At 41.5% G+C, this 13,825-nt stretch overlaps 1 protein-coding gene across 8 annotated transcripts in view; it reads right to left on the reverse strand.

Moving 5' to 3' along the window:
* Positions 1–13,783, reverse strand: part of HELZ (helicase with zinc finger) — a 166,429-nt gene extending 152,646 nt beyond the window's left edge. For 4 of the 8 annotated variants that reach the window (XM_021066750.1, XM_021066746.1, XM_021066749.1 and 1 more), the window contains exons 1-3: positions 13,687–13,783; positions 12,310–12,365; positions 7,845–7,901 (exon numbers count right to left, since the gene is read on the reverse strand). The gene's annotated coding sequence lies outside the window, so the exon portion shown is untranslated. The remainder of the gene's footprint in view (positions 1–7,844; positions 7,902–12,309; positions 12,366–13,686) is intronic. The other 4 variants (XM_021066748.1, XM_021066745.1, XM_021066747.1 and 1 more) reach the window with 2 other exon arrangements.

Consider the following 13,825-nt stretch of genomic DNA (forward strand, 5'->3'; position numbering starts at 1 on the left):
GGGTCAGACATAGTTCATCTTGAGCCTAAGATCCAGTAGAGATACAGCTGCCCAAAATGCCTTTCTCCAGCTGAGAAAGAAGTGGAAATGTTACAGCATAGAACATTCTTTGCTATCTACTGCTAACTGAGTTAAAAATCCTTAATACCATTCTGGTCCTAAAATTCTATTATCCCACATAAAACACCTTTAAAACAAGTACACATTATCATTTCACATCTATTAGGATAGCTATTAAAAAAAAAAAAAAAAAAAAAAAAAAAAAAAAAAAAACAGAAAATAAGTGTTGGCAAGAATGTGGATAAACCGAAACCTTTGTGCATTGCCTGTGGGCCTGAAGTGGTGCTACTAATGTGGAAAATAATAAGGGAATTCTGCAGAAAATTAAACATAGCATTACCATATGATCCAACAATTTCACTTCTGGGTATTTCCCAAAAGAACTGAAAGCAAGGACTTAAACAGATACGTATACACCCACATTCATAGCAGCATTATTCACAAGAGCTGAAAGGTGGAAGCAACCCATGTCTATTAAAACATGAATGGATTTTTTTAAGTGCGGCATTTACATGCAATGGCATATCATTTAGCCTTAAAAAGGAAAGAAAAGCGGCTACATGCTACAACATGGATGAACCCTGAAGACACGCTAAGTGAAGTAAGTCGGTCACAAAAAAGACAACTACTATGTGAGTGCACTTATATGAGGAACTTACGGTATGAATGGATCCTTTTCTAATGCACAGAAACAGAAAATAGAATGATGTTCGTCAGGGCTTGAGGGAGGAGGGAATGGAAAATCAGTGTTAAATGGGTACAGAATTTCACTTTGGGAAGGTGACAAAGTTCTGGAGACGAGTGGTGGTGGTGGTTGTACAACGGTCTGAATATACTCACTGCGAATAAATTTATGCTAAAATGGTTAAAATAGCAAATTTTATGTATATTTTACCAAAATAAAAAAAAACAAGAGTTCCCATCGTGGCTCAGCTGAAATGAATCTGACTAGCATCCATGAGGACACAGGTTCAATGTCTGGCCTTGCTCAGTGGGTTAAGGATCCAGCGTTGCTGTGAGCTGTGGTGCATGTCACAGATGAGGCTTGAATCTGGCGTTGCTGTAGCCGTGATGTAGGCCAGCGGCTACAGCTCCAATTCAATCCCTAGCCTAGGAATCTCCATGTGCCGTGGGTGCAGCCCTAAAGAGACAAAAAATGAAATGAAATGAAATACAAATAAAAACACACAAGTATACAAGCCCTAACACCCTCCTAACACCTTCAAAGCAGCAAGGCCCATGTCCTAATCCTGATGCAAACATAAGGAATGCTCACTGCCCATTTCCCAAACATCCCTACCCATGGACGAGGACTGAGAGCTGGCAGAGCAGAGCCAAGGCCAGAGACGGAAAACTGGTCCTGTTATTAGCCCCACTGAATAAACCTAGAAAAGCCGAAACTTAAGGTCCAGGGTAGCTGACAGGCAGGCTACGGACAAGAAGGCAAAAGTAGAAGGAAGGGAACCCTTCAGCAGAACATGGGTAGCTGATGGGACTGGAAAGAGCTAGCAGAGCTGCGAGGAAAAGGAACAGAGGAGAGGGGGAATCAAGGAGGAAGTTTCCCCAAGATAAGGAAAGACAGAGTGGAGGAGAAAGGAAAAACAGAATTATAAACACACAGTGGATTCATTCAAGAAGAGATTCTTCGCAAGTACCAGCAGAAAAATAACTTCCTTCCACTTAGGTGACCGTTTTCAGCTAAAGAAACTAAGAGGAGTTCCAGCTGTGGCACAGCAGGTTAAGATCCAGTGTTGTCTCTCAGGCAGCTGGGGTTCAATCCCTGGCCCAGCAAAGTGGGTTAAGGATCTGGTATTGCTGCAGCTGTGGCACAGTTGTGGCTCAGGTTCAATCCCTGGCCACAGGTGCAGCAAAAAAAAAAAAAAAAAAGAAAAAGAAAGAAGGGAAAGGAAAGAGAGAAAGAGAGTTGGTGAAACCTATGAAAAGTTAGGAAGAAATATATTTTTCTATGTGAGAATACTAATATACTTTGATTCACAAAGAACTATGTACTGCCTTTTTTTTCCCCATTTGTTTTGGTCTTTTTTTTGTTTTCCCACAAGAAAAGAACCTTACTTATTTAGGAACAATTTCGGTCTAGGATTACCATTTTTATTTGTATCAAACATTAGTATGCCATGAATGAGCTAAAGAGTTGTATGACACAGCGGTTAAGAGAATAGGCTTAAAGCCAGATCTGCCTGAATTTGAATCCTGGCACTGTGACCTGAGGCTATCTGCCTAAAAATTTGCTTTGATTTCCAAATCTGTAAAATGGAAATAAAAACCGACACCTCAAAGGACTGTTGCAAGAATTAAATAGGGTAACATATGAAAGCACTTAGAACAGTGTCCGGCTCACACTAATCACTACTCAAGTATTAGCTTCCTATTATCCTCCAGATCTAGAACATGAGCTCCAGGAGAGCTGGGATTCTCTCTGTTTTGCTCACTATGAAAGCCCCAGGTGTCTGACATAAGTATTCGTCGAATAGTAAAAATGTATTGAATAATATAAACCTCACACCAGCATCGCAGAAGCCCAAAGGAATAGCACTACCTTTTTGTTATCACCAACAACTAAAAGCTGCATAACACTTTAGCCTCAAAGTTCATAGAGGGTTTTTATACACCTTATCTCAATAATTCTGTGAAGCTGATATTACCTCCATGTCACAGACAAACTAAGACTCAGGAGATTTAAGTGATTTGCCCAAGGAATTCTGTAAATTAATCATAGTTCTGTTCACTCTAGACCCCCACCCAGAAAGCTCAGGACATAACGTACAAAACTGTTCAACCTTCTCTGCCTGTAAGTACACAAAATGTAAGGCCACCAAAACACTTTATCCCATTTGCTTCAATATAACTGATGGAGAGGCAAGAAAGAGACAAAACAACATTAAAAACTGTTGAACAAGGGGAACAGCGGGATTGATTATACTCTTTCCACTTCTGTATACCTGAAATTCTCCATAATAAAAAAGTCATCAAAAATAAACTCTTCACTCTCAACATAAACCCTACCACTTCCAATTTTCTACGGAGCACACCCGCATGTGAGGAAAACACCACAGCAGAGAACTTGTCAGTTGCAGGCAGTGAAGATGGTGCTGGACTGGGACTCAGGCAGCCTCAGGCTTCACTCCGCTTTATCTAATTTTGAGACCTCACTGATTCCTCTAACTTCTCTGGGCTCTGAACTGCCTCATCTTTTCCTGCTAGGATTAAATTTCTGATTTCAGCTTTCTATTAAGTTCCTGAAACTCCATGAACATAGAAAACCAAACTTGTCTCTTCTCTTGTCTAAACCCCCAAGACCTGTTCTTCCTCCTAACTCCAAGATTCCTGCTGTCCCATTCTGCCAGCCGTCCAGCCATAAAAACCTCAGCATCATCTCGGACTTGAGGCGTAGAACTGACTGTTCCCTTCCCCTCCTACCTAATTAGTCGCCACATCTCTCTGTTCAACCTCCAAAATACTCTTGAATCCATCCCTCCTTCCCATTCCCAAGGCCACCAATTCAATTCAGGCCCTCACCATCCCTCTCTTGGACTATTACTATAAACCCAAATAAACCCTTGTCTCTAGTTTCTCTTCCCTGCCAACCCATCATATTTACTCTTTATCTGACATGCAGACCCTCCAAAACCCAGTCCTGACTTCTCAACAGGCTCACCTTTCACTATGTCCCTTTATGTCACACAGGGTCCAGGTAATTCAGGTACACAGTTTCCTGACATCCGCCTCACTTCCATCATCACCCCCCAGTCTTTGCTCAAGCTATCCTTCCCTCCAGAAGCCCTCTTCTCTTCATTGCTCATTTTCACAGAGGGGCAATTTAAATGCCACCTCTTCAGTTGAAGTGTTCCCTTATAGCCCCAGGGGGCAGAATCACTCCCCCAACTGAACCCCGAAGCACTTTATCTGAACCCCTTTTACAGCAGCCTTCAAATTCCTACCAGTCCTTTCTTTTTTTGGTGCCCCTATTCTCTCTACTAGATGTTCGTTCCTTATCACCTTCGTATCCTCAGAACAGTGCTTCTCAAAGAGCTGCCATGGCACAGTGATGTGCCATGAGTGAGTTAAAAATGTTCTAGACAGTGACCCCCTCAGCCCTCCAAGCAGCTACAAAGGGACCTCAGCAGCCAGAGTCCCCAGCTGGTCAAGCCTCAAGCGGCCTCAAGTGGCCTCAAGCAGCCTCCTCCTTCAAGCAAATACATGACATGCTAACTTGAGAGGTGCTCAGAGGATGCAACATGGCACACAGCAGATGCCTAATAAATATCTGCTGAACTAAATCTTGGAATAAACCACCTGTTCCTCTTCAACCACTATTCCCAACCACTATTCAAGGACTTGACTCTCCTTGAACATTCTCACTGAACATGTTCTGATCACCTTTTTAATAATCATCTCTTTATTAGCTGATTATACTTGCCTTACCACCCAAAGCACACATCAATCAGTTTACATAAAACAGCAAAGGAGTTTCCATCGTGGCTCAGCAGTAACAAACCCGACTAGTATCCATGAGGAAGCGGATTCAATCCCTGGCCTCATTCAGTGGGTGAAGGATCTGGTGTTGCCATGAGCTGTGGTACAGGTCACGGACAAGGCTCAGATCTGCCATGGCGGCAGCTACAGCTCTGATTCAACCCCTAGACTGGGGACTTCCATATGCCATGGGTATGGCCTTAAAAAGACAAAAAAAAAAAAAAAAAAAAAAAGCAAGGATATGAACAAGGAGTTCACCATGAAGAGACTCAAAGAGAAATATTCAACATTACAGAACAAAGAAATGCTATTAAATAAGCAAAAACTTTTTTGGGGGGTGGGGGGCATACCCATGGCATATGGAAGTTCCCCTGGCTAGGGGTCAAACTACAGCTGCATCTGCCGGCCTACGCCACAGCCACAGCCACACCAGATCCGAGCCACGTTGCGACCTATACGACAGCTCACAGCAAGGCCGGATCCTTAACCCACTGTGCAAGGTATCCATTGTCAGCTTCGTCACCACAGAGCTACAACAGGAACTCCAATAAGCAAAAACTTTTAAGGAAAAAATGTATTTCTATCCAACGATGGTGAAATAGGTACATCTGTGTATCTGTCAGTTGTATAAACTGATAAAAGATTCTTGAAAAACATGTGGCAATATATATATCAAAAACCACAAAAACATTCATACCATTTTAACACAAGAATACACTCAGAAATTTATCCTAGGGAATAAAAAAAAAGCCAGAAAAAGACACAACAACATCTACAATAATTTAAAGTATTAACTGAAAATCAGCCACCAACATAAATGTCTAACACAAAAAGGTTTAAGTAAACTATGAGAATAGTGCTTGCTTCGGCAGCACATATACTAAAAATTGGAACTATACAGAGAAGATTAGCATGGCCCCTGCGCAAGGATGACACGCAAATTCGTGAAGCGTTCCATATTTTTGAATGGATTTACCATGAGATCCTGCTGTGTAGCACTGAGAACTATGTCTAGATACTTACATCGCAACACAACAATGGGAGGAAAAATTAGGTATATATGTATGAGTAACTTGGTCCCCATGCTGTACAGTGGAAAAAATAAAAATAAAAAATAAATATAATTTTTAGAAAATTATGAGAATATGACTTAATGAAATATTTTGCAGCCTTTCAAAGTATAATCATGTAAATTAAAATTGTGACACCTGAAGTTCCCAGCGGCACAATAGGATCAGCAGCATCTCTGAAGTGCTATAACAGGTTCAATCCCCAGTCTAGCACAGTGGGTTAAGGATCTGGTGTTGCCACAGCTTAGGTGTTAGGTTACAACTGTGGCTTGGATCTAATCCGGATCCCCAGCCTAGGAACTCCACATGCCCCAAGGCAGCCAAAAAAGAAAATAATAACAATAATAATAATAATAATAAACTTTTTTTAAAAAATGTGAAACCTAACATGGAAATGTTTCATAATCTAATACATGAGAAAAATTTCAAATTATGTGCCTCATAATTTAAAATGAGTACAATAAATAAATATATATATACATATATACGCATATTTTGTTTTTGTCTTTTTAAGGCCACACTCAGCACATGGAGGTTCCCAGGCTAGGGGTTGAATCTGAGCTGCAGCTGCCGGCCTACACTACAGCCACAGCAAGACCAGATCCTCAACCCACTGAGCAAGGGCAGGGATCAAACCTGAGGCCTCATGGATACTAGTCAGATTTGTTTCCACTGAGCCACGACAGGAACTCCCACATATATATATTTTTAATGGAATGCCAAAAAGAAAATAAACTGTTTTAGAGTAGTAGACCAAATTAATGATTTAATTAATATTATTTCTTAAATTAGTTCATACATTTGGAGAAAAAGTTCTGCCATACTGACAAAATGAGGGGTTTCAGGATACAAGCTTGATATAATCTCAAGAAGTGGTCCACCCCTGCCTTCTACTGCTCACTTTTGTCTTCAACTGAGAACTCTCACGCACTCCTTTTATTTATTTATTTATTTTAGTGGCCATATCCACAGCATATAGAAATTCCTGGGCTAGGCCAAGAATTGAATCCAAGCTTCAGCTGCAAACTACGCATCAGCTACAGCAATGCTGGACCCTTTAACCCACTGTGGGGGGGCCAGGGATAGAACCCACATATCTACAGCAACCCAAGCCACTGTAGTCAGATTCTTAACCCACTGCACCATAGCAGAAACTCCATCTCATGCACTCCTTATCACAATGACCTATAACAAACCCAGACCCCAGATTTCCAAGGACCATCAAACTAGCTCAACTGGCCTCCTAAAACCCCATGAAACTGTGAGGATGAATCATGCAAAACTAGCATAAACTCAAGAAACAAAGAACACCCACAACTATGTTTTACTTTAGCAATCAACACTACTACTTGGCCAAGCCTAAGTTCAATTACAAATCCTAAAAGTATACAGTGCTGTCACATTAAAGTCTCTGGGACTAGAACTGAAAATATATCAAAAACTAATTTAAGCACAGATGACCCACAGGACAATATTAAAACAGTCTTTCTAATTGTTTTTCTATAGTATTGCCATTTTCCAAGTTTAATAATGAATGCCCAAGATACTCTAATGAACCAAGATGACTAATTACAGTGAAATAATAAATACTCAAGACAAAATTGTCTTTCTTAGGGCATTTCAGCAAGAAATAAATAATCTAAAGGACGAATACAACAATTGTTTGGAGGGAACACAACCGTTAGGAAAGGAGTTTAACTTTTTGTTTCCATTGATGTGCTCTCAGTATCTAGATCCTCAAAAATGCAGATGCACACAGTCATTCATGACAAGACACAGAGCAGGTAACAGGAAAAACAAACAACTTAATGCTTAACCAAGTTCATCAGAGCATTGGGTGATCGCCACTCTAGAATGCTGACACAAAAACTGAAGCGCCGCTCAAGCTCCCATCATATGCTGATAGGGTGAACCCCTGTGCAGTTACTCATTTAAGACAGAAGTGGAAGATGAGCCTACCCTCATTTCTCCTCAATCCAACTGACAAAGCGCCAGGCAGTCTCTTGGGAGTGGTTCACCATCATCCACTCTGTTCCAGAAGTAGCCAATTCAGTCAGGCCCCACATCTCTAGGTCACCACTGTTTCATTAGTCACTCCACCTCGTCCCACCTCATCCTTTCTGACTTGACGCCCTCCTCTAGATGAAGCCCCTTCTGTCTCTTCCTCAGGCATTACCAAGTTCTCGTTTGCTAAATAAGTCTCTTCCAAGCCTTACTCACCTGCAGTTCACTGCACTGGGTATCACCCAAATAGCCCATCAGAGCTCTTTATAATTTCTGAAAGAGAGAGAAGGAACTTTTTAATGCACAGTCGAAAATACCATTGCTGATATATCAGTTCTGAAGCATCTGTGTCCAGTGTGCACAGCATATGGTCTTTTGGTCCATAGCATTTCAATAAAATGTAGCGTAACCAGCCAGGACCAAGAGTCCTGAGATAAGGGTCCGGAGATAAAAGTTTGGTTTCATGCTGCTACTACTTAGCGGTGTGACCTTGGGCAAGTAAGTCACGACTTCTCCAGGCCTCAATTTCCTCATCTGGAAAATAAGAGACAAACTAGACAGAGGCAGCAGCACACAGTACAGTGGAATGAACACGCCCTTCCCAAGACACACCACCAGCATCACTCCTTACTAGTCCTGCGACATTGTGTTAGTTACTCCAGTTTAGCCTAAATTTCCTCTGCACAGCAGAAATAACAACCACCTTGGAGGTGTTCTGAGAACGAAGGGAGAGATAATGAGTTAATAAAAAGACTATAGGAAATACACTGTGCAGCTCATCATAAAATTCCACAGATGGTAATTGTGGAATTACCAACATTGCTCCCGGCTCGAAGGTTATATGAATTCAATTCCCAAATAGTTATTTCCTTGAAAGATCAACAAATCAAAACTTTACCAACCTGACAATGCAATGAACTATTTGAGTATTTCACTAACAATTCAATTACAGTTACCCTAAACTGATGGAAGTTTAAGATTATCAATATTACTTAACACCACAGGAAATAAGGGCAAAAAAGTCCCAGCCTAACATCTAAACTGGTTCAGTGGCCATGCCTTCTTCCCTTCTGCTTTCACTACTGCCAGTGTGAAAAAGAGGTCTTCCAGAAGCCAAGTGACACCAGCTGTTTTCTATGGGAAGCAGGACTAAGGCTGGAAGAAGGAGAACAGAGGCTTTTTTAAATCTATTTTACTTTACATACTTAAGTGCTGCTCAAATTTGTTTACCATGGAATGCATTCGTTTTACACAAAAATAAATAATTTTTTAAACTATATTAGGTACATATATTGCCTACTGACAAGAAGCTTGCCTCACAGGAATACTTTCACCACAAGGAGAATATCCTCAGAAGAAAGTAAAAAGGCAAATTCAGATGTGCCGAGAACACCTAAAATGTGGCACAGAAATAGCAAAAATCACAAACATTTACACTTCAGAATGGTTCAGTCAAAAAATATGCCATGCATTCTTTGAAAAACCTAATGATGCATCAGGGTTTTTTGGAGCTGAAAGCAAGTTGACTACACAAACTCTAGCTTTACCAGACAACTTCCTGCTCTTGGAGAAAGTGACCAAGTACAATTTACACAAGTAAACGAGCTGGCATGACTACTTGGTAGTATGTTGAAAAACTCTTAATTTGCTTTAAACAATTGATAGCTTAAAATATACATACATATATATGCACACTTATAAATACATATATATATAAAAAGTAAAAGTCTTCGTGTTACACCTACAATATTATTTTTCTTTTTTGAATTTATTTTTTACTGATGTATAGTTGATTTATACAATACAATTTTTGAAAGAGGAATATTAATTCTATTGAATTCAGAATTACTCCAAATATTATTCCAGCCACCCTTGCAGTGACAGACCACAAAGTTGTATGCTGCTTCTAGCCAATGCTACATTATTTAAATAATGACCTACCTATAAGCTGATATGGCCACCCTCTCCACACATATCATAGTTCTCTCCTAGAAAACACCTTCAGATATTACTTAGAAACCAACTTATATTTGCACGTACAGTTATCTAAGTTTATGAAGATAAACAACCATAACAATTTGTTTATAATCCCAGAAGTCGCTCCACCCTCCCTCTTGTTCACCAACAAGTTGATAAACTTGCCCCACAATCTTGTATGCATTTAAAACAACAGGCAAGGGATCTTATTTCCTGTGCTGAGCCTGTATTTGAGGTCTTTAATATAGTCTGACAAACAATTATAAACTAATTCGCATTTAGTAGCAATACCATACCTAGTTCTTAAACAGAGAATAAAAATGCATGTGTAAGATCAGATCTACTTATTTGTAGGTCCCTCTGCAATATTCTTAGCCTTCCATGAATATGCTGTATATTTTTATTTTTTTTTTTTTTTTTTTTTTTTTTTTTTTTTATTTTTTTTTTTGCTATTTCTTTGGGCCGCTTCCGCGGCATATGGAGGTTCCCAGGCTAGGGGTCTAATCGGAGCTGTAGCCGCCGGCCTACGCCAGAGCCACAGCAACGCGGGATCCGAGCCGTGTCTGCAACCTACACCACAGCTCACGGCAATGCCGGATCGTTAACCCACTGAGCAAGGGCAGGGACCGAACCCGCAACCTCATGGTTCCTAGTCGGATTCGTTAACCACTGCGCCACGACGGGAACTCCTGCTGTATATTTTTAAACTACACAAAGCCCTTTGCAAGGAGGAATGATTTCTCCTGTTATTTTGGCATCACTCCCCTCACCGGTTAAACACTGTACTGTCCATAAATGCATACAGACTTTAAAACAATGTGGATTGAGTATTTATGGTATTAGAAATGAAACTTCTTACTAACAATTGCAAAAATCTAGTGTACCAGCTGATAGAGAGGTACTTACTGACTCCCAAAAACTACAGCCTTACCTAAAAATAGTGTCCCAGCTTCCCAGCCAAAAGGACAGACTAAAAAAGCTATGTCTTTATTCAGCTCAAAGACACAGACTCCTACTTCACCACAACCTTCCATACTATGGTATTTCCCATTTTAGAATGCTTTGTGTAACAACCTGTTTGGTGGCCAACCACCAACTTCACTTTGAAGTGAATACTAACACTCACTTGGTCTACACGTGCGAAAATTATGGAAAATGTCTTGACACAATTCAGGCCAAACAACACTAGCCACACAAGATCATCTATTTCTAAATATTCCCTTTTAGACTATAAAGAAACAGCTCCATAGGCCAAAAAGTAGATCACTAGTTCTTCCTACAAAGTAATATATACACTAAAAAAAAAAAAGATAAAAGGTACAGATTGGAAGGTCTAAGTCATGAATACGCCTCTATCACCTGTAAGCTGAAAATAAATTTTAGTAGTTCCCACTGTGGCACAATGGGGTCCGCGGTGTCTCTGGAGCACTGGGAAGCGGGTTCAATCCCCGCCCCTCACAGTCCATTAAGGATCTGGTGTTGCCCCAGCTGCCTGGCAGGTTGCAGTCAGGGCTCAGACCTGATCCCTGGCCCAGGAACTTCCATATGCCCATATGCCATGGGGCAACAAATAATAATAATAAATAATAAAGCACTAGAGGGTTCAAATAACTAAGTAAATTTTAAAAATCCATATTTGTTCTTCTGACAAGAAAAAAATTAAAATATGTGATACACACAAGCACCGTTGAGTTTCAAACACAGGCAAATGTGGTGTGTGCACTTACAAAAGGATCTTGGTTTGTGTCCCCTTTCCTCTCCCAAGTTTTTTTTTTAAGGCAAAAATATCAATTGTATGCCTCAATCTGGAAAAAATAAAACAAATGTGTGATAGAAATGAAAAGTTTGTAAGTGGATTTCAAAATACAAAGGCTGCCCAGATGTGTTAAATAAAAAAAAAAAAAAAAAGACTTACATTCTCTCAATAAACCATAGTAAAATATTTTCAAAGTTGAGAAAATTGTTTGTGAAAAATGTAAAATTAGCAAAGCTCTCTCCTTCTCCCCAGTAGGGAACACTAACTGTGCACTGACACTATACCAATAACATCCTATAAATTCAAAGCCTTTAAGTAAGATTAAATAAAGCAACACTTTGAATTCACACACTACACGTGACCAGAAAATAATGACAAACCAGTCTTATCCCTAATTGGCTAACCAAAACACAACACTACCATTTTTATTTCAAAATAATTATGAGAGAGACAAGTACTATTCCATTTTACAGAAAATAGAAGCAAGATGTGCATAAGGTAATTCTTTCCAGTGGAAAGGGTGTACTTTACAGGAGTTCTATAAACTTCGAACAGACAACATCCACATACACAATCACTAACACTCAATGCAGAGTAAGCGATGGACACCAAAACAAAGATAAAATTAAGACATTCAATTAAAGTTACAAAAGGAAATTTAAATAGGCAAACTATAATTACCCCTGGTGAAGATACAGATCAAGGATGGCTGCGAATAACATCTGACTCTGGATAAGCCCCACTATGGTTGAGAATGTTGAAGTCACTGAAGTTTGATACACTTGACACAGTTTGCCTTCCTAAACCTACTCCTGCCTCTACACCCTCTAAGTCAGTGATTTGGAACTAAAGATGGCCCCATCACATTACGGAGTCTCGGTCTCACCCTTAGGACTTGATTAAAATAAAGAAGAAAAAAAGGTAAATCATTTTTAACCGCAGTCTCACCTTACACATCTCACCAGCACTGTAGTTCTTTAGTGATCAATTACTTCATCCAATTCCTGAGGCAAATAGAAAAAGTAAAATGTGTCTATACAACACCAGTAACAGACATGCTAGGTAGCAAATATTTTATCAGCTTGAAGTGAAAGAGCACCTAAATTTCAAATGGAAAAAGTTACCAAAACGGTACAGTATGCAGCTTTGTAAGTGAGTCTGTTTGTTTTACTTTAAAATAAAAACATTTCCTCTCTGTGTGATAAAATAGATTATAAAATGCTCTTCAAATCCAAAAACATAAAAAGTCATCTCTAGTCATCTCTTAAACAGCACTGACTGACTTGACTTTCAAAAAAACAAAAGAAGAAATGAAGAAGAAATTCATTAACATGAGTTTAAGAGAGGGTAAAATTAAGAACAAACTAGCCAGGACAACTTATTCATCCCCCACTCCCTCCCCGCCCCCAGCTCTAGGAATCCACTGTTTCTGGATTTATACATATTATATTAATGATTTGCCTGAAAAGTGTAAGTGCTAAGGGAGAAGGATAACGATTTTGAGTTTCAAACAAAACCTGAGGATCTCAACCCAAGAAGAATCCTAAGATGCTGATTTCCAGTCCTAGCTGGAGGATTCTCAACAGGGGAGGGTGTAGCAGACTCCAATAATTTGGGGGGAGAAGAATCAAAGTTCCCTAGATAAAAATGCAGGCCCTTAGCTCTGGAAAAGGGGAGTCTTCAAGGAATCTCCAGGAAAGGAGAGTCTGTTTTTATTTTTGTTGATGTGTTTATGGGCCAATGAGAATTTCCGAGGAGGGGGCGGAGAAAGGGGTGAAGAAAGTGAAGCTGGGGCAAGAGCCCTCCGCGGGGGAGGGGGCGCACTCCTGACCCACTTTTGCCGACGCCCACCCTCCGGCCCCCGCCCCCACCTCGAGTAGAAGTCCGAACCCCGAGGGGGCAATCGAGCGGGGCGTGGGAGGCCCGCACGCTCCCCACCCCCAGCCGCGACCCGGAGGAGGGGAGCGTGCGAGGAGGCTCGACTCCCCCTCCCGAAGTGCCTGGGGCTGGACGAACCTCCCGCAGGCTCGCGGCCCGGGTCTGCGAGGTCCCCTTCACCGCCTGGGTCGAGGGCGCCGCGGCCCCCAGCGGAGGGGAAGGGGACCGAGGAGGGGAAGAAGCTGTAAACAGCCCCAGCGTCCGGGCCTCGCCTCGAAGAGCCCCGCTTCCCAGGCCCCGCCGCGGGCCGCCTGGGCCCCCGGCCCGCCCCGGGGCCGCCCCTCCCGGGAGCCCGGGGACCGTAGGGGTGTCCAGTCCCCTCCCCGGAGGGCTCCGGCAGCTCGCGGAGCGGTCCCAGCGGCAGAGAAGGGGGAAGTCAGGACTTACCTGTCATTACTTTCTACGCCATCTTGGATCCACTTGTCAACGTCCCCACAAAGCATTATGGGTAAGAAAGAGCCTTTAAAGTGACTCCCCCCCTCGGCCCCCGACTCCCGCCTCCCGCCGCCGGCGCCGCCCCTCCAGC

This window comes from Sus scrofa, chromosome 12 (assembly GCF_000003025.6).
Source record: "Sus scrofa isolate TJ Tabasco breed Duroc chromosome 12, Sscrofa11.1, whole genome shotgun sequence".
Taxonomy (NCBI): domain Eukaryota; kingdom Metazoa; phylum Chordata; class Mammalia; order Artiodactyla; family Suidae; genus Sus; species Sus scrofa.